Source organism: Lepidothrix coronata, unplaced genomic scaffold (genome assembly GCF_001604755.1).
Source record: "Lepidothrix coronata isolate B3197 unplaced genomic scaffold, Lepidothrix_coronata-1.0 Scaffold192, whole genome shotgun sequence".
NCBI classification, from domain to species: domain Eukaryota; kingdom Metazoa; phylum Chordata; class Aves; order Passeriformes; family Pipridae; genus Lepidothrix; species Lepidothrix coronata.
The window spans coordinates 844,445-858,697 of NW_016690372.1; the positions used below are offsets into that span (position 1 = coordinate 844,445).

General features: G+C 41.4%; 1 protein-coding gene across 1 annotated transcript in view; it reads left to right on the top strand.

Moving 5' to 3' along the window:
- Window positions 1-572: 572 nt before the first annotated feature.
- Window positions 573-14,253, top strand: part of LOC108505488 (neurexin-3) — a 915,200-nt gene continuing 901,519 nt past the window's right edge. Inside the window, exon 1 of the mRNA XM_017831536.1 lies at window positions 573-631. The gene's annotated coding sequence lies outside the window, so the exon portion shown is untranslated. The remainder of the gene's footprint in view (window positions 632-14,253) is intronic.

Consider the following 14,253-nt stretch of genomic DNA (forward strand, 5'->3'; position numbering starts at 1 on the left):
TGGAGGATGAGGAGGAACACGAGGTTCCTTGCTGTCTTTTAGTACGCAGTTATCAGATGGCTCATTCGCTGACGTCACTTTTTTTATGGAGCTCCTGCCTTTTCATTTCTGTAGCTGATCTGAGTCAAGCATGGAAAATGGTCATTTACTGAGATTATGGAATATGTGTTGTATTGCAAATAGGACAAAAAGATGCAAAGCATAAAAATATTCTCTTGGAGAGAGAATGTTCTATGTCAGTCAGTGTTGTCATTGTGATTTATTGTCCTAGAACAGTTGAGCATTTCTACTCTCACTGCTAAAGGACTTCAATTGTATGGGACGTTTCCAGCATTTCCTAAGGAGATGGCTTTCATTTGTACAGGTGACAGTGGTGGGTCTGGATCACATGAACACATATCTTGACCTAACTGCTACTTCTTCCTTTGTAGCTGATCCTGTAAGTAATTCAAACTTGTTGCTTGGTTTTTTGCAGCTGTTGCTCTGTCAGTGTTCAGAAGGGTGGATTTCAAGAGCCTTTCTCATCTTGTTCCTTCAAGAGCAGATGAGCATCCTTCTGTGTAGCTAGAGCATGAACTCAACCTTGGCATTTGGGATGCCAAGTTACATATGGCAGTTGATCTCTTTTCAGGTATGGATGAAGGCAATTACTTGCTCCCAGTATAGCAAAATACTGTCAGACAGCTCTGGTCTAATTTTTGTTTTGTTCTCCACAGCTTTTATTAAAGCTAAATGGAGCTGCAGGTTTTGAGCACTTTGGAATGTCATGTTACAAGATAGACCTCTCTTCTGTTAATGGAGGTTACTGACTGTGTGGATGGAAGACATTTGTAATAACTAGACTTCATTATTTTTATTATTTTTTCAGGTACTGAAAAACTACCTTTCCCACTTGCTACTTAATATTAGATTAAAAAAAAAAAAAGGTCTTAGTAATTTATTTAACTTCAGAATGAAGTTCTATTGTTTTGAAGCTTCCAGGAAATACAGGTAGTCTGATTGGATGTGTGCATTTTGGGATCTTTTGGAAGCCTTCTGCTTGTGAATCTCAGGATTTTATAAGATGATATTGTGTCTTGGCTAGCAGGGTCCAAGACAAGTGAAAAAGGGAATAGAGACTTGGGGGCCTAGATTTTTGAATTTTCAAGTGGCTAACTATTCCAGTTTGAATAAGATGTCTGTGTATCCTTAGGATGTGAGATCTAGTTGGGGGAAGCAAGTTTGTGTTTTGGGATTTTTTTCCCTTCTGTCCCAACAACATTTTAAAAATCTCATTCCCAGCATTTCTAGTGTTAGGAAGCATTCCAGGAAAATCAAGCAGCCTGTGAGAAGTAGATACTGCCTTTGCTGCATCTTCACCCTAGCTTCTCTGGAGTAATGTTGTAGGGGTATAAAACATGTTTCCTGTTAGCAGGAAATGTGCTGTAAAGAATGAAGCCTAAGTAAATATACAATAAAGAGATGTATAAAAGTGTCTGTGAGAGACAATTCATGGCTCTGTTAGTATCACAAGGAGATTTTTTTCTGGGTTTCTAAAGGCCCTTGCTGTAGTACAGGGAATGACTGTAATGCAAAACTTTAAACACCATGCTGAAAACAAACAGCCAGCATGTTCTCAGCCTTTTCAGCATCTGTTAAATAAGGAGTATAAAGAGGTGTGCTGTGGATATTAGGGGTTTGGCACACTCTTGATATTGCTGTCACTGGAAAAAGGTTATTTATAAAATGTGCTGTGGAGCAAATATGGAATTGCTGCTAATAGTGAAGCAGCCCTAGCAAAATGCGTTTGGAACTCACAGGAGGTATGAAAATGCAAGAAGACCTTTCATCAAAAGATTACAGAGTGGGAGATAAACAAAACCTTCCTCTTCCTGCAGTGTGTCAGGTCATATGGGTGGGTACAGCTGATACTTAGGCACACGTAACAAAACTTGGCAACAGGAAGTGAAGTCACATGCTTAGCAGAACCTTCAAGGGCACACTCAGGAGATGGAATGTAATTACTCAGTTTGGATTTTAGCCATGATACTGAGTTAGCCCTCAGAGCAAGTATGATTTTATTTATCTCTCTTCCCCATCCTGAGAGTTCCTAAGATTAGAGGTAGGCACTGAGGACCCTGTATTTAATTTTCTTGATAAGCTTTTTCTATTACTTGCATTCTTGCCTTACAAACATGAACAAATTTAGTCTAATATCACCTCTGTGAGGCTGGGAAGTATTTTCCCATCTGCTTTTTCATGCCTAGGAGTGGTCCCTGCGAGAAGTATAAGATTGGGACGGTTTGGTTTGTTCCTTGCATTGGGGATTACAGTTTGAGTTGCTGTCCTTTTTCACAAGGAAAGGGTGTAAATATCCAGGTTAGGAAACAATTGGTAATTTAATGAGCCTCAAAAGACTTGGTAGAAAACAGGGCATTTCCCCTCACTGCTGTCCTTGCTCATGATGAGTGCAGAATGAGGGGCCAATCACTGTATATTTCATGAACAAAATATCAAGTTTGTTCTTGTATAGTGTGTTGTATGTTAGGCAGCTGGCCTGTTCCCTCTTCCTTCTGGCTGACAGTAGGATTCTCTGATCAGGTAGGGTTTCCTGTTATGTGAGCTCTACCAGTGGAGTGCACATGGGAAGCCTGTGCTTCCTTTCACTCAAGTGTTCCTTTTGATGAAAGAGATGAGATATTGTGCTGGTGTTGGCTAGGGTAGAGTTAATTTTCTTCACAGTGGCTAGTATCTATGTTTTGGCTAGGGTCTATATTTTGGATTTTTGCTGGACACAGGGTTGATAATATAGAGACCTTTTTGTTATTGCTGAGCAGGACTTAAAGAGAACCAAGGCCTTTTCTGCTTTCCGTACTGCCATGCTGACATGGAAGTTGGGGTTGCATGGGAGGTCGGGAGGAGACACAGCTGGGACAGGTGACTCAAACTGACCAAAGGGATGGTCCATACTATGTGATATCATGCTCAGCATATAAAGTCGGAGGACCCCATGGGTGGGAAAATGAGCAAGCAATTGCATGGGACTTGGCTGTTGGCTGGGGTGAAATCACAGCACATGTGTTTTGACCCCATTTTTCAGGCAATTTCCTGAAGAACAGCTGCACAGTGCTCTGAGGCCTGCTGCTGGCCCAGGCCCCTGTTAGCATAGAAATATCTAGATAGCTGGTGACCCAGAATAAAAATATAAAGGCAGGTAAGTTGGGGGCAGCGAGATCCCTCTCTGTTCTCCCATCCAAGTAATATTTTTATTTATTTATTTATTTATTTTGCAATCCATGGTGTGCAGCTATTCCTCTTGCCTTTCCCTGCCGTAGGAATAGATGAGTGATGGACTGCTTTAAGTAAGGCCATGCTTCAGGGTGCAGAAAGCTGAGTTCAAAGCGCTCCACAGATGACGTTTGTACACAGAAAGATTTAGACCCATGCAGGCACAGAACTGTGCTTGTGACTTAAGCATAAGAAAAGATGTCCATATGGTGAAGTCTGGCGAGATCACAGATCAATGTTAACCCGAGCCACCTCTCATCAGGGAGCGATCAGGCCAGTGAGTGACAGCAACAGGATCTAGACTCGTAGCTCAGGTTTGCGTGTTGAAATAATCCAAGGACACGCTGCAGTGATTGGCAGTGCAGCCACGCAGCCCGGCCCGCGTGTCACGTGGAGCAGGTTCCGTTCGTGGGGAGGGCACAGGTGAGAGCCCGCCTGTCCCGGTGCGGCCGCGGCGCGGGCAGCGCCGGCGGGTTTCAGCACCGCGGAGAGCGGCACCGCGCCGCCATCGGCCCCGCCACCGCGGGAGTGCGTGCGGGGCTTTATAAAGTCTTCGTATGCCAAGCGCTTGAAGAGGACTGTTTGAAGAGAATTGGGAAAAAAAAAAATTCGAAGTTTTTTTCACAAGAGCACTCAGCAAAATGTCACGTTTAACAGTCAGTACTTGGGCAACACTTTTCATGCAAGGGTCTCCATGCACTTTGTGAATATTAATGAAGCTAGCTGCAAAATCAATCATGCCTTTATAATGTAGGTAGGTTTCATTATCCTTGTCTAGTTGAGGAAACTGAGGCAGACAAGGATAATGTATTTTGTCTCAGCCAGTATTGAACACAGGAAATAAAGACTATGACCTTTACGCTCTCACTAATACAAAACCATAAAACTTCTATAGCTTTTCCTGTTTTTGGCTGTAAGAGATGTACTTCCTTCTCTAAATTACAATTCTTCACTTAACTGATCTAGACTGGCAAGCTTATGGCAAAGGATTTTCCAGCTAGCCTAATTATAGCAATTCTCACCTGCTGCCCTTCTATTTCTTGAGGATTGATGTTGTTTTTAAAAAGAAAGAGAGTCACTAGCCTTATTTCAAATGCACATCGGTACATGTGTTTGTTATTCCTGAAAATGTTAATTTGAAGCAAAAACTTGCCCCTTTGATACTTAGAAATAGATAAATATATGTGCTATTTTGCACTCAATTGTCAGGCATGTCCCATGCTGTTTTGTTGTTTTCCTGGACAGGTGGAGACAGAGCAGTTAGGCACTGACGGCTTCTGTCTGGTGAGCTGGCTCTTGATTGACTGATTAGCTTCTTTGTATGGCAGGCGCTTCTCTCAGCTCCATCATTAAAGATGCATCATAACCCCTTACAAGAGCTTTTTTTTTTTTTCCCTGACACAGAGGGAGAGGGAAGGAGTAATTTTGAATGTTTTACAGTAGGGAAACTTTTGTTAATATGGAAGGTCTTTAGAGATGGGATGTAGCCAGACTTCTGGCTTTAAAGCTTTGAAAAAGAAAGCTAAAAAAAATGACAGTCAGGACAGTAACTCATCAATCCTCAAAAGATTTTTCAGGTATAGTATTCTATTATTTTTGTTTATAGAAATTATCTTTAGTATTAAATAGCTAACCTTTGTAAAATACATGGGAAGGAGTTGGAGAGGTGCATTTCATTTTACAATTGGAAAAAATGAGGTATGGAGAAGGAGACTCACAGACATGGTTGCAGGTGTCTGGACTGTCAAGTTACAGCTCTCAGTCCTTTCAGTTTGACAGCAAACCATGGTTTCTTCCAGAGGCAGGAGGCAAGAGCCAGGAGATGACCCCAATTCTCTGTTAGTGCTGGTATCTGATGTAGCTTCTTTCCATTTTGCTGTTGATAATGCTATCCCTTATCTAATATGTTTTCTGCCTGGAGAAGCGATACTGGTGTGTGTAACTGTGAACTTAAATTGATAGGATAGTATAACTTTGTTGTTTCTTTATAAGATAACTTTTCACAGGTCAGCTTGCATCACTTTGGAAGGAACTTAAACAAAGGAAAACCGAAAAAAGGCACCTCGTATTCTGCAGCAAGCATTTACATGGGAAATTGTAACTCTTGTTTAACAAGATTTCTGAAGTTACACTGATATGCCCAGTAAAGCTCTGTCTCAGACAAAACATAGAATAATTTACTTCTGATGCAGCACTTTCTGCATCGTTCTTGCAGATATTGTGATGAACTCAGAGATGACATGACCACTTCTGCAGTGATGATCAGCAATGTCACAAGCAGACTGAGCTTTAGTTCTCAGATTTTGGCTGGTAAAAAAGGACAAGATAATCAATGTCTTCTGTCTGCAGGCCAGTATCTTAACAGTCAGCTTTGGTTTGTAGCTGGATGGGGTGAGATGGAATCTTCTGTTGTTATGAATTTGCCTGTGCATAGGGTGACCATAAACATGCTACGTATGATCACTGTGACTCCTTGCATGGAGTGAAGCAGAGTGTGTTCAAGACACTGCAGTTCATCTGTGACACTTGCTTGTGTCTGGGTTATAGTAGTCCACTTGACATAACCCCTGGTGCCTCTTGCTGAGACAGTGATGGGCTAAGTAAAACTTTGTTAATTAGAACCTGTTGCAAACCTTATCTTTTATTAGGGTGGTAATATGAAATGTAGGGTCTGCTAACTATTTCTTTCTTCAGTTGAGTGATTAGTTCCTATAGGAGGATTCTGACTTCTCGATACAAGAGACTAATGCTGAGAGGCACTGCCTCATCATTTAACCAGGTACACCCACTGTTTTATTTCAGTTCAAATCCTGATTCTAGATCTGAAGATTAGAGAGCTTCAGTGCCTCTAATGCTGAGTATAGGCATCCAAACAACATTTTGCCTGGTAGGAATCTTGTTAGAGAAATGTAACGCTCATTTTGTAGGAAGCCTGGATAAGGATTCACATACCTTTCTGCATGATGGAAATCAGGTCTATGCAGGCATTTACAAATCAACATATGTATCATTGTTTGTATATGTGGTCTAAATCTAGGAGATCTGTACGTCTGTGAAGTTGTGTTTTAAAATCCTAGAAGAAGTCCTGTGACTTCAAAGATGTACAGAGTTCTCTGTTGAGAGCTAGACATAGCATAGATCCATCCTGGGATGTAGCTTTATATCTGGTTTAGTAGAAGTGTGGAAAACTGAGAGAAAACAATAATTCAATGGAGCTTAACAATGGCTTCCATTTAATTATAAGCCTTGTTGACTGGCTTATGAGAATGTTTTATTAAGTCATCTTCAGTCAGGGGAATACTGATGACAATGGACTGTTATTGAGCTGTATTTGTGGTGATGTGAGAGGTGCACTGTGGGATGGCTGTGAAGGCTACTCTATTTTTGGGATATAAAATTGCAGTGCAAGGAGGAATGGATGGCACCTTGCTGTGAAATAATATAATTCATACCTGTTTCTTTACAGTATTGCCCTTTGAATGGGCAGTGACATGGCAGCCTTGTCTAAAGGCAGCTGCCCAACCTTTGCTCACCCATGTTCAGTGAAGAGTTTCAGCTGTTAGGAATTGTTTGAATGCAGCAGATCTCATTGTCTCTGAGTTGCATTGGTGCAGAGCCAATCAGCTTGGAGAGGAAAGACAAACCTGTTAAGTGGAGATTTTGCTTGTTTACTGTGTATTTACATCTCCCCTTCAATTTTTTTTTGTCCTAAAATTTAAATATTTGATGTCAGTTAATTTATTTTTATGAAAAATTAGGTTTTTTCATTCCAGAAACAGAAAGCAATAGAGATACCAGCATCATGGGGGCATCTGTTCTCTACTTTAATTAGTCCTTTCCCCCCCACTCATTTCCAGCCCATATGCAGAGATGCATAACTCTGGGTTTTGGGGTTTTTTTTAACTACCTGTGTCATCGATTACAATGTACCTATCTGGGTGTTATGCCAAAGGCAGATCATCTATGAGGTCTTAAACACTGCTAAATGATAAATAAGTGCTGCTGATTCCCAAGGGTCAAAGTCTCTGGTCAGTGAGGTGTGCCCTCAGGGAAGATTGTTGCTTTTTCCTTAAAGTGCCAAACACCAACATGCAGATTAATCATGAATCTGTCACTTTGGAGGTGCAATATAGCAACCAACACTTTGTTTTCTCTCATGAAATGCCATATCCCTCCCATGTGCTTTTTTTCCCCCCCTTAGTAAGAAGACTTGATGTCGTGCCACCTTCCAATGCCTTCACACAGGGTTATATCTCAAAGACTTCAAAAGGATCTAGGACTACTCACTTCCAGAACTGACTGAGTCTCTTATTCTGGATGTGATGGATTGTGGCTATTCTAGAGGCCTTTATGCTTACTCCTATAAGTTCAGGGCTGACTTGTTTAGTAGAATGAAGGAATGAATACACTGGGACCTGTATCAGTAGTCACAGCCAGTTTTGATAGGAGCTTTCAACTGATTTCAAGGAAAGGAAGAATGAAAAACCTGCAGCAGGAAAAGGAAGCATGAAAGTTGGACCATCAAACCATAACAGGGTATCATGAGTTTAATTTGAGCAGGGAAGTGTATAGATGTAATGGCCCTCAGCTTATGTCAGTGGTGAAATTTATGGAGCTCTGAAAGGGCATCAGAAGGGGGAAGCAGTGAGTGTTGTATTGCATGGGAGAGTTTAAATGAGGTGACAATGGCACCAAAAAAATAGATCATGAGGAATAATTCTGTTCTGATTTTGAGGGTAATGGAAGAACTATCACCTTAGCTGATCTTTCTCACCTGTAACTCTAATGTGAATACAACACTTCAAAGTGCTGAGAATATACACCAATATCCACTGAAGTCTGTGATAACTAAAGGCATGGATCATTCTGCAGCTAGTGGTATTGTTTCTGTAGGTTTGAAGCATCCCTCTCTGTTCTCTGCCTCAAACACAGCTCACTCTTCTGCATGTTTCAGCACTCTACATGTTTTGCTTGCCTCACTCTCTGCTTCACAGCTGCTGCATTAAATCCATCTGTGGACACTTAAAAGATGCTGTGGAAATGTATTGCTTGCCTTCAGCAATAGCGGTGGTTGGCCAACCGCATTGCTACCCTAGACCATCAGCCCCAGCACTGTGGTGCTTGTGTTTGCTGGACTGTTCCTTCTGAGTGTACGGAGGTGAACACATGTTCCGTATTAATCTTCATTTCAATGAAGTTGTTTTAGTTCATGCTTTATTGCAGCGCTTTGTAATAATGCGTCTGTAATGGCAGCCCTTGGGGCAGCAGTCGCATGTGGCAGGCTGAGTGCCTGAACTGCTCCTGAGAATGACTCCAATCATACAGAATGAGGCACTCCCTGATGCACCATCTGAATTTATAATACCAATTTATGTAGTGCCCTAAAGCAAGGTTTGTATTTGCTCTGGGACACAGGGGCCAGGCTATAGAAGGGGAACTGCTCTCCATTTTTTTTACTGTCCCTTTTTCGAATATATGCATTTGTCTAGCTTTCCAGCTTGCCTGTCTTAAAGCCTAGACTGAGCCCAAAAAATGCAAGAATATGCCTTGATACACAGTGATGGGTGCAGAATCTGTAAGCAGGCCTGCTGCCAGTCTCACAGCATCGGTCAGAACCTTCCACTAGGTATGGAGGGGAGACATGTAGGAGGGCACAGCCCTGCAAACAGTGTAGGGCAGAGTCCAGGCTGCTAGTTCATTATGGACTTGCTTGTGTTGTTGGGAGTCAGTATTGGCTTAACCTCCTTTGAGAAAAGACGTGATGAGCCCAAGACACTTAGGATTCGGTTTTCAAAACTTGGTTAGGGTTCGATTTTCCTAGATAGGTACCCAGTACGATTTTCAGAAAGTACTTAAATAGAATGGATACCTAATGCTGACTAACTTTGAAAAAGAGGCATAAAATGCTGTAAAGGTCAAAAGCAGTGCTTTAGGCTTGCCCTGGAGATATGCCGTGCCTATCATTAAACAGAAGCTAAAAGGCTTTTGTCAAAAATAGTGTTTGCTAAGTGAAAAGAAGGTATGTTTTGCTCTTTTTGGCTCCCTGGAGAATTTTGCTGAAGCTACAAAATTCCCAGCCCCCACTACTTTATAGCAGCAGGAAGAGAATTTTCCCCCTTCACCCCAGTTTTATTGAAGTCCTATTTGGGGTTCCTCATCTCACCTTAAATCTTCACATTATAGACTCATGCAAAACAAAGAAGTTTACTGTCATCTGATTATGAATGAGAAGTACATCCTCCCATGGATAGAACAATGTTTGAAAGCACTGTGTTTGTCTGGCACATAAGCAGAGAAAATTGTGTTTATCCAAAGTGGTGCATAAGGTTTTAGTGCAACTGGCTGCAGCAGTTCCTTATCCTGAGAGCTTCCCAACTGACTAGTTTGTTATAACAAGATACCTGCAAGCATCTTTCAGGAGAGCTCATGGGATAAAAGAAATTTTGCTGGGGAACCGTGCTTCAGTGACTGTGGAGCAGATCCAAACTCAGTCATGAGATGGGTGCTGTAGTCAGTGTGAGGGGTCTGTTTTTTGAGAGAAAGAGGGGAGACCCTGTCTTGCATTGATGCTGTTATTCTGCAGTGACGTCCTTATTCCACCTGCTTTTGTTGGCTGGGGAGGGTTTCTGTCTTGTGTGAATAAGTGGCCAGCTGCAGGTAAGTGTTTGCTGTGAGAATGCTAGGGGTTGATCCTGAAGATTGAATGCAGTACTAGATAAAAACCTCCAAACTGTCTGTGTTTCTCGTGTTAGGAGTGTTATCTAGTGGATACAGCAGGAAACATCCCTATCTGGTATCACTGGTCTTGAGCAATCAAGCTTTCTGTATTTCAGGGTCACTGAAGGGGTCAAGAGCAAAATAGAAATACTGTTTAGTCTTACTTGAGGAGTTGTGAAACTCTTCAAGGAGTAGCTTCTGTAGATGCATTGGGTTAGGTTTATCTTTCACTCTTCCTCACTTAAATCCAGCTTTTCTGATTGCAGGTCTTTCCATGCTCTTCCTCTTTTAGTACTCCTCAATTCCTGTTCTTACCCAATGCTGTTGATGGACAAGCAGGTATGACATGATATTTGTTGCCAGGGAAGCACATCTGAGGAGTCAGAAACAAGGAGAGGAGGCAGAGTTCAAGTGGAGGAGGTAGTAAGCAACAAAGATCTGCTAAGTGTTACTGGGGGGGGGGAGCGACTGATGACATCTTGGAAACTTGAGTGATCCTGTGGAGTTATAAGACTCAAGAAACAAGGGATGGAGTTCAAAACTGGTGGAAATGCTTGTTGGAAGGTTGTGCTTTAGCTCCGAACTGTGGCTTTGGTTATGGCCATTTCACTGGATGCTACCTGCTGCCTGAGGAAGTGGTTCTCTTCCTTTTCGGCCAGCACTGAGTCAGGGTCACAGTGAACTTGTTGACAACGGGAGAAGGCAATGGATGTCCTTCTGTCTTAGAATGAGGTGGTGTCTAATATCTGGTGGTGGAGGTCATAAAGCCAATATGACAACCATTAAATTTTATGTTGCTGGCTGAAAGAATGTACATCTTCTATTTTTAATTCCCTTGCACAATCAAGTGTGCATGCACATCTATCTCATCTGTTATTGTTATATGCTTACATATTCTTAAGTGTAAATACACATGTACAATGCATCCTCTCACAATGATGCTCTTAAAGATGGTGGAAAAGAGTGTATGAGACTTGGAGAAGAGTTTGCATAATTTTTTCCCCCAAATAGGTTAGTTGATGCAATGAAATATGCTTCTTTTCCCTACATGCCTTGCTCTGAATGTGCTCCTGCAGTGTTTGCACATACACCACTCTTACACACTCTTCCTACAGAGACACTCCTGTATACACACGCCAAGTTTTTTTGGTGATGTGTTCATTCATACACTTCCACACACTCAAAGGTGTGTCTGTTTAGTTTCTGTTCCCTGTACACTTGGTTAAACAAAGTGGTGCTCAGAAAATTGCTTCCTGTATACACTGTGTAGAGTTTCTATTAAATAAATGCAACAGAACATGCTAGGAGGAAGAAAAGGCCTATGAAATCAAGAATAAATGGGTATGTCCTGCAAGTGGTCAGAATAACTTTGGAGGTTGAACTCCAGCTGGAGTGAAAAATGACGTTTGCAGGAGAAGAGCTTAGAACTAATTCTCTGAAATGATGGTAAAGGGACTTCTGACCGGGTGCTGTCATGATTACTTTTCCCCCATCTCTGTTATTTCTTATTATTGTGATGAGTTTTGCTCTCTCAAGTAGGATAAGGTCACTAGTGAGATAAGATCAGCTTCATTTGGCACAACCAAGAAGATCTGATCACAGTTTGGACTGCAGCTTCTAAATTCACCTTGGGTATTAACTTCTGAGCAAAAAGACACTGAAAGTGCTAACATGGCAAATATACATATATATATATATATATACACACATATATATATATAAAATAGCCAGAGAGATAAATTGCATTCTTACCGTGTTGCAAAGACTTCCCTACCACTGTTTCAATGGCAAATTCCCCTTGAGCCTCATTTCCATTAAACAGTACCATACAAATGCTTAATTTCAAGGATTTGGTGAATGCCCTTCAGAGAACCAAAGGAAAAAGACCAGGATATTATACTCTATGGGACACTGTTGCAGTGCAGCCTCTCTTCCTGTCTCTCTGCCATACTCAAGGCATTAGTTTTGATTGAATCTTCTAGATCTTGTGTTGCAGCATTTGGACATCCTGACACGATGGATAATGCCTCTAACTCCTGCCCATTCTGTCTCCAGGGTCTTTTCCAGCTTCTGATCCCCCTCTCTCATCACCCCTGCTTAACAGGAAAGGGATGGGGGGACACCAGGAACTTATGATAATAGTACATGCAGTTTCTACTGCATCAAGGAAATAGGTAGCTTCTGTGAGCCAGCTCGTTCTTCTAGCAAGATGTAAGCAAAAGCTATGTCTTGTAGCTACTACAGCTGCTGCCCTGAATTAACAAGCCCAGATCTCAGAGCAGATTAAGTACCTTGAATATGAGCAGGCCTATGTAGCAATTTATTGAAAAGTGCACTGGCTGAATTGCCCCAGTTTATTGACAGCACTTTGTCTTTTAGTTATAACAAGCACATTGGCTTGGTAAAAAGTTTGGGAAATTTATTCTAAAGGGAATAAGCAAAAGAAGATGAATAACGTTTCTATGACTCTGTATTCTTGCCTTTGCCTCTTTTGTCTGGTGGTGTTGGGAGGGAGTGGCCGGGTGCCCAGGTCTATAAATCTACCACTGCTAATTTTTAAGGCCCCTTGGAAAGGGAGTGGCTATTTTCTTAATGAAGACACCAAAAAAGTCTGATGTACCTACTTATCATCTTATAGATGGGAACAAAACACTTTACCTAGAGCATACATTTTAAAAAGTCAGGATTCCAGTGGCAAATACTGGGGAGGGGAGCAGTATTAGAGGGGGCTGGTACAAACCTCACCGTGGTAATCATATTTTTCCTTGCTCTCCATACATCTTATTTGCACACTGCATGTTCAGAGCTAGAGATGTGAAGGAAAGAATTAGAGGAATTACTCAGAAAAATCCACTCCCCTATTGAGCAATTAGAGCACTGCTTGCTCGACAGAGAACTTCTTGTACTGCACAGCTTTCCTCTTGTCTCTGTTTTGCTCCACACCCCAGAAAAGATATGCCTTGCAACCTAAAAGAAACTTCATTGCTCTTCTAATATTTTCTCACTACTCTCTGCCTATTTATAAAATGATGTCTGCTATTTTGGTGCCTAACGGTAACAATTTTTCAGAAGTAGCGGTCTGTGCGTCTGAGTTAAGCACAGTAAGATTTTTTCAAAGTAGTTGTTATCTTCATGTATATGTGTTCATACGTAGCACTCTGAATAGAAGCTTCTCAGATGAAGTCTTCTACCCCTCTTTCTGATTTGTAGACATTTCATATATGGGGGTCCTAGGTTTTTCTTTTTCCGGTTGAAAGGATTGTGTGTGGATGAAAACCAGCCCATTTTCCCCAAATCTTGTTGGGCTCACTTTACCCTTGGTGATTAGGCTGGGTAAAAGGTGCTAGTTTGTTTTTTCTCTCAGGGGACATGCAGTTTTCTGTCTATTAAACCGAAGAGGTTTAGTTTGGAATTGGAAGTGGAGACTGTTCTCTTGTCATTGATTTTACACAGAAGATACTCTGTTGATAGGCAGCCAGATCAAAATATGATACAAGTATGTGCGTGCATGGTCTTAAAAGATCTTGGAGAAGGAAGGGCCAGAGAGGGTGTAGTTTCAGATGACTGCCTCATCAAATCATTACTTTGATAAACTGCAAGCTACAAAATGCTAGATTGCCAGAACTATCAAGCAAGGGAAGAAAGGTACTAGAAGACAGATTTTGCCAGTTGCACTTTTTAAATCTGCATTTAACTATTTCAGTAAATTAAGTAATACCTGATTTTCTTCACAGTAATTGAGACCAGGATCTAATCCCATGCCCCGAGGAGGGATAGATAGTTCTTACTGCTGCTATGCTGTCCATATAAAACAGGAAGTTTAACAATAACCTGCCTTTGCACAAACATCTAAAGGGATAAAATCTTGCTGTTGGTATGCTGCTTTTGAGTCAGGAAGATGGCCCATTGTCACCTTGTTGAAATAGGTCTCCATTATCCTCTCTGTGCATGTATCTGAATTAGTTAGGGCATGTGAAGGACTGCGTTTTCCAGAGAAACTTCCCGGTGGGCTCCTAATACTACTTGTAACTATTAATTAGTGTTTTTGTGTACCTATTATCCACCTCAGACACAGCTGCATTTCGATAGTCAGCAAGGTGATCAGTACATAGGGTGTTAAATAATAATTATTTATTATTTATCGAGTACTGTAGGTAGGCTGTCTGCTATGCAAAATGTAGAAAAAGGCAAAAACCTTTGGATACATGATCAGAAGCGGAAGGAAAGACAAATAACTTTCCGGTCTGTCCCTAAGGCAAATGCATTTCT